The sequence below is a fragment of the Cornus florida genome, unplaced genomic scaffold, assembly GCF_030987335.1.
Source record: "Cornus florida cultivar Cherokee Brave unplaced genomic scaffold, ASM3098733v1 CherokeeBrave_3.0.0_Hap2_Chr09, whole genome shotgun sequence".
Taxonomy (NCBI): Eukaryota; Viridiplantae; Streptophyta; class Magnoliopsida; order Cornales; family Cornaceae; genus Cornus; species Cornus florida.
In genome coordinates, this window is record NW_026775579.1 from 70,372,075 (window position 1) to 70,379,507 (window position 7,433).

Genomic DNA, 7,433 nt, shown 5'->3' on the forward strand with positions numbered 1-7,433 from the left:
ATATATATTTCACGCATTGAATCGGATCGGATTTTTAATAACCCAATTCGTGAGTTACGGATTTGAATTTTTTGAATCTGTTACTAATCTGTGGGTGCAGTAATTCAATTCGATCGGCACAAATCGAATTGGATCGAATCAAATTCGCGAATTCACGAATTATTGGTTCACTCCTGAATATTACACACATACGAGAATGCCAAAAATATTTTGAGATACTCATATGGAGGACAGGAGGAACCTATTTTCAATCATTTTCTGTATTTTTATTGTCATTACTTTATGTCTTTGGAGAATCGTACTTCTTTATTTTCAATCATTTTCTTTATTCTCCTTGTAAAAAAATATCTAGTTTTTCTTGTTTCAAGTAACATTTTCTTTTATTATGTGTCATTAATGAGCTATTGAACTTGGACTTATTCAACGGAAAAAAAACAGACTGACTTTATTAATATAGATAAAAGTCACCAATATATAATTCAAGGTGTGCTATCAACTAAACATTGTTTAATACTTAATCTATAGGCCTTTAATAGCTGGATTAAGACCTTAACACGCATCCTACCACAGATCTGATTGACCAAAAAACCAGTATATTGATGTCACTGCTGACAAATTAACAAAACAAAGCAAAGCATCCACAAGCTAAAAAAAAAAAAAATTCAAAAGAGGGTACAACTGTGGCTGGCAAATCATTTTTTTTTTTAAAGTTAAAGCAACTGACATATATAGGATGGGAAATCGAACCTGGGCCATTTGGCAAGAAAACATCACCTGACACCCATTACCCCAAGCTCGGTTTTATGTATCTTAAGTACTAAAAACAAAGGCCGTTTCTGGTAGGTAATAGAGAGAATCTAAAATGGATAAAACCCAAAGCTCCAAAAATTCTGTGTTTCTAGTGTTTTCTGTGATTCTGAATGTGTTGTTCATCACAAATCTGTATGTGGGTGGCAAGTGGAAGCAGCAGCTGAGTTGGAGCCAAGGAGCTGCAGCAGAAGCTGAGGCAGTGGCATCAGTGTCATGCTCAGGCCATGGAAGAGCCTACTTGGATGGCTTGGTTGTTGATGGAAAACCAGTTTGTGAGTGCAACACCTGCTATGGTGGTCCTGACTGCTCTGAATTCTCACACGGATGTCCTGCTGATGCAGACAGGTTTGCACCCCCCCCCCCCCCCCCCCCCCCCCCTCTCTCTCTCTCTCTCTCTCTCTCTCTCTCACACACACACACACACACACACAATCCCAGACTAGGGAGTCCATTTAAGAAAAATTGCACTGCTGAAGTGAATCCCATTTGTGAAACTCTGGAATTGGCAATTTGCATAAAGTTTATAGCTTTTGTTTTTTTTTTTTTTTTAATCACTATGAGTTGTCTGTGCTATTGGGGAAAGTTTTATTTTTTTTTTTATTTTTTTTTTTTTTGTCAAAATTTCAAGCAAACACACACCTTCAATATTGTCTTAGTAGGGCTCCAACATTCACCCTCCCCTTTAGGATGAGGGATGCCGATTGGTGTGCTATTGGGGAAAGTTGTTTTTATTATTGTTATGATAATATTTTATTTTTTCTTTTTACTTGGCAAGAAGGTCATACACTCATTTTATCGCTACAGAGGTGACTTAACCTCGACCGTCTTCAAGAATATTTTATGAAAGTGCATCGTTGATGAATGCTCATCACATGAGATGTAGTCTTGTAGACCATCAATTTGCATCATATTGAATGGGTGCGTAAGTTTCACACAGAAAATTTATGAAGATGCCCCCCACTAAAATAACAATTTGCTCTCACTGGATTTTATTTGTTTTGCATTTTATACTTTAAAATTTTGAGAATTTATAAAAATGACCCACTAAAATTACAAAAATAGACCCACTATATAAGTTTACCCCCACTAAAATTACAGTTCACCCCCATTGGATTTTATTTGTTTTGCACTTTATACTTCAAAATTTTGAGAATTTATGAAGATGACCCACTAAAATTACAAAAGACCCCACTATATAAGTTTGCCCCCACAAATTAAAAGGCCGCCCCCTTACAAAATTGTCTGGGTCTGTCACCGTCCACACAACTGATAAATTTAATGCACAAACTAAATCTTGATCGATAATAGTTTTGAATTTCTATCAAGTACCCACAAAATTTCCTAGCCACACATTTATAATATTTCCAAATATGGAGCTGCCAAAGATATTTTCTTTCAATTGGGCACCTTGTTTCTAGTATAATCTTAGATCCCATTCTTGAGAATCACTATCAGAGAAAAATCCAGGATATATAACATCGACTTTTCCTTGTAGGACCAGCACCAACTTGTGAAACCATAAGTAACTACTAGTCAGTTCAAAACACAAGATAGGGAAAAAAAAAAATTAGAGTTAACTGAACTTAATTTCCCAGAACAGTGTTATTTGTAGACTCGGAAAAGAGTGTGTGAAGAAAAAAACAAGTATGTTATCTCCAAAACTACTTTTCAAAACACGAGATAGGAAAAAAATTGTGATCTTTGGAAAGAGTGGGTAAAGGAAAAGTAAAAGCATGTTATTTCAAGACTAACTTTTCAAGACAAAATTATTAGTATGGAGATCTTGAATATAAAGTTGTGAAGTTTGAAATTTGACATCATGCTACTGCTAAATCAGATTGTTTGACAAATTTAAAGCTTACGTATATTTGAATTATTGAAGAAAAAAACAAAAAACTTACATATATTTCACCAATTAACTCTTAACAGCACGTGATGTTTTGAAATATATGTAAGTTTTTTGTTTTTTCTTATATATATATAAATATATATATATATATATATATATATATATATATTTCTTTCATGATTTTTAAGTTGTTTGTAGACCTGGAAAAGTAAAACTATGTTATCTCAACAAAATCATTAGAATAAATCATAAATATCAAGATTTTTAACTTTGAACTTGAACATAATGTTACTTCCAAAACACATTGTTTGACAAATTCAAAGATTATATATATTTCATCGATTAGCAGTGATATTTTGAATTAAACATAAATATTCATTTTTTTTATATGAATATATTTCATAATTTTAAAATTTTATTTGACAAATTTTCAATTTATAACCTAATTTACAAACCTTCAATTTAAAAATATGCTCTATAAAAATGTAATATAGGACTCATATGATTATGTCATGCATGACACTCGTTTACATCTATTTCTGTACCATAACTCTCTTGAAATAATTGGTGATTATCCTAGAGAGAAAAATAGTAATTTCAATGTTCTAGTAGTCTCCTAGTGTTGTAGTGACCCTCTCACTCACTCAGTCTGCACACTCACACACACTTAGCTACTTGCTTGGTCAGAAAATAACACTTCTATTACAAGTCACAGATTACACAACTTGCTTCTCACTCTAGTAGCATGTTGGATACAAATGACACCCTCACCCTATTTAGAGGCATCATATCTACACTCTAAAACTCTCTATCCACAATTCTATAAAACCTACTAATCTTCTAAAATTTTCTACACTCCCAACACGCATCTAAAACCTTTCCAACATTCTAGAATCTTATAACTCTATGCCATACTCCACAATCTCCACATCAATTTGGAAGACTTTAGAATTCCACATCAATTTGGAAGACTTTAGAATTCCACACTACTCATGCCATGCATAGTCCTTCTAAGCGCCTTCTGAGCACTCGCCTGCGTGGCGTAGCCTCTCTGCAAATAGGTGGGACGTGACACTTATAACTAAAATCAATCTGAAGTATAAACACATAACTCTCCTCAATCCATACTCCATCATCAGATCATCAATAATGTCAATTTAATTATAAAAATTTGCTTCATTATTCCTACCAAGTGTTCTTCATATATTGCTTATCACATGCAGTGGGGATCCATTATTCTTGGAGCCCTTCTGGATGCAACATGCAGCTAGTAGTGCAATCGTAGTAGCAGGGTGGCATCGAATGAGCTATATATTTGGTGACAAATCTTTCATCTCACAAGAGCTCGAGAAGCATATACGCAAAGTACACGCCATAACCAAAAATGCAGTTACTGCTGGAAAATACATTGTTTTTGGTGCTGGCTCAACCCAACTCCTTAATGCTGCAGTTCATGCCCTTTCCCCGGAAAATTCATCCTCACCTGCAAGAGTTGTTGCTTCAATCCCTTATTACCCGGTTAGTCCTGGTACCTAGTTTTTGGTTTTTGTTCAAATTTATATATGTATCTAGAGGTAGAAGTTTGATACTAAATTTTTGACAGGTGTATAAAATGCAAACAGACTTCTTCAGATCAGTCGATTTTGAGTTTATTGGAGATACATCATTGTGGAAGAACACCTCAGATAACGCCACAAATGTAATTGAATTCATAACTTCACCAAACAATCCTGATGGTCAATTGAAGAAGGCAGTTCTTCAAGGCCCTTCTGTTAAGGCAATTCATGATCATGCTTATTACTGGCCACATTTTACACCAATCCCAGCTCCAGCAGATGAAGATCTGATGATTTTTACAATTTCTAAGCTTACCGGTCATGCTGGCAGTAGATTCGGGTAAGAAAAAATTCATCACATGCTTATGCCATATTTAACTATCAAAACATAGATTTTCTAGTATATTTTTCAAGAATTCAACTTGGTGCTATGTATAGTGATTGATGTTTTCAATGTGTTCAAATTTTAAAAAATAATAATAAATAAAATAAAATTTAAGTATATTTTTCAAGTCACCACATTGTTGTTCCTTCTCCAGGTGGGCATTGGTAAAGGATGAGGCTGTATACCAAAGAATGGTAACTTATATGACCTTTTCAGAAATGGGCGTCTCACGTGATACTCAGTTAAGAGCTCTGAAACTTCTGAAAGTAATTTCATCAGGAGATGGAAGGGAAATATTTGATTTTGCATATGAAACAATGAGGGACCGTTGGGAAAGGTTGATCCAGACCTTATCAAAGTCGAAACGTTTTTCCATCCAGGATCTTGCACCTCAATACTGCAACTTTTTCCAAAAAGTCAGAAAACTTTCTCCAGGTGATCCTCATTTTTAATGCTCATTCATTTCTAAATATGAAATTTATGCTTCTTTTCAGGATTTGATTATGGTATTAATAGTCAATCAAGTATGGTAGCTGAATGATAGTATTGAAAAGAAAATTTGCATTATAGTTGAAATTATAGATACATAAGATGTATAAAGTACCATCATTTGTTGATTAGTATTGACAATTTTCACCATCATCGTCATCATTGTTGATTAATTATTCCCCTGAGGAATGCTTTGGATAATCGCGACTGTCCATAGATGCTGCCTCTATTCAGTAATGTGTCTAATTTGTTTTGAACCCCTTTGGGAATGATAAAATCCCTTTACTCAAATTCCATTTATAGTTCGGTGTTTTGGTCCCATTTCTTTCTCCAAACCATCAAATCAATTCTCTTGCAACCTCAAATTGCTTCAAAGTTCTTGGAATTTGTATGATATCTTTTCTCCTCTTCGAACTTTAGATTTCAAATATTTCAAGATTAAAAATTATTCTTGCCCTCCCTCTCTGGCATATAACTAAACGTCCATTAGTAGTTTCTTCATGTCTCCATTCCTTGAATCAAAGGACTCCTTCCATCACATCTCTTCTGGTGCACCAGATTAATTTCTCAGTATTATATATATTTCTGTAGATTACTAAAAAAAACACGTACTTTCACAAAACCTTAATGCGTAGGTCATATGTTGTTCCTTCAATTTTATCACTTGAAGAAGGCATGATTTGTCCTCTTAAATTCACCTTCTTACTCTTAATTCGTTAATTTTCCGTCCTCATACCAGATATTCAAATGGTTTTATTTGTACAACTGGTAACACCTAAATGGACAATATGGTCACTATTTCAAACAACAAAGTTATAGTTATTTCAGATTACTAGATTCTTTACCTTAAATAGTATTATGAGTCTACATCACAAAATTATAAGTTGGTAGGAAGTGTGGAGGTGCTAAAACTACTAGTTTAATTGACAAGAAGCTATTGTGGGGTCTCTAATTAGCACTGGCAATGTTAAGAAGAAACATTAAGTTTTGTTATTAATGATTAATTCAAGAAAAAAATAGCTATCTACGTCGATGCTAAATGACTAAAATGCTTAATTTCTCCATTTTTAATAACTATCTGGAGTAGGAAAAAATTGTGAAATTTCAAACTTTTAATTCTTGTTATGTTTCTATTTCTAAAATTCGAACAGACTAGTAAGTTCCAAAATATAGTGACAAAGAAGCTATTAAAAAGTAAGATTCTATTCATAGGCCAAAATTTATATGCTAACATTATTCATTTTCATTGCAGCCTATGTATGGTTGAAATGTGAGCGTGAAGAAGACAAAGATTGCACTGCAGTTCTCCGAGCAGCTAACATAATTAGCCGCGAAGGTAGCATGTTTACAGCAGAAAATCGCTATGCACGTCTCAGCCTTCTCAAGAGCAATGACGACTTCGACTTATTGCTGCATTGGATAAACAAGTTAGTCTCTGAAGAAGATACTGGAATTGAAACTATGTGAAGATTATAATCAATCATCTGCTGATCATTACTAAGATGGGCATGAAGACATTCTTTATCCAATGTAATAATTGTAAACATCCTAAGAAGGGTTAATATATATTAACCGCTCAAGTAGTAAAGAACTGTCACTGGATTCATTACTTGTACCTATAAGGTCCCATGCTTAATTATCCTCAGCTGTAAACAGCTTAGGCAGCATACTGCTGGAAGTTTCTGCAAATTTGTGTAATATATATATATATATTAACATAGGTCATAAAATTGAGAAAAACCATACTGTGGTATATTTGAAGGAAGAGAATAGACCAAATAATCTCATTTTATTTATTGTGATCTCAGCAATTTATTGAGAGTTGCATTCTCTCCATTTGATTATATAATATAAAGACAAGAGTATGCACTTATTTCTGTCATGGCTGCTGCTGATAAATTTCTTGAATCAATACAATTTATTTATTTGATAGGAAAGGAAAATAAAAATAAAATAAAATAAAAAGCCCTTAACTAAACTATTGTACTTGGATTTTTAATTTATAGATAAAATTAATAAATAATTCAAGGTGGGCCATTTACTAAACTATGTTTAGGACCCCTTTAATAGGTGGATTAAGGCCTTGACAACCATCCTGCCATAGCATTGTTGATGTCACTGGTGAGTGGCTGAGTGGTGACATCCCAAGGTGGAAACAATAATTATAAATTATTATATTAGTGGAATCACACCATAATAAACATGGAGCAATGCTTGGATCCTGCCCTATCAGGACAAGTTTTGTCCTCCGTCTTGATGTGGCCCTATAAAAACTTGACACCTATCTCTTCTTCAATATTGGATCAAATTGGTTACCGGGTAGAAATCCATCAGACAAACCCAT

At 33.8% G+C, this 7,433-nt stretch overlaps 1 pseudogene; it reads left to right on the forward strand.

The window, feature by feature from the left end:
- The first annotated feature begins 714 nt into the window (after window positions 1–714).
- LOC132274292 (tryptophan aminotransferase-related protein 3-like) lies at window positions 715–6,977 on the forward strand (annotated as a pseudogene).
- The last annotated feature ends 456 nt before the right edge of the window (window positions 6,978–7,433 follow it).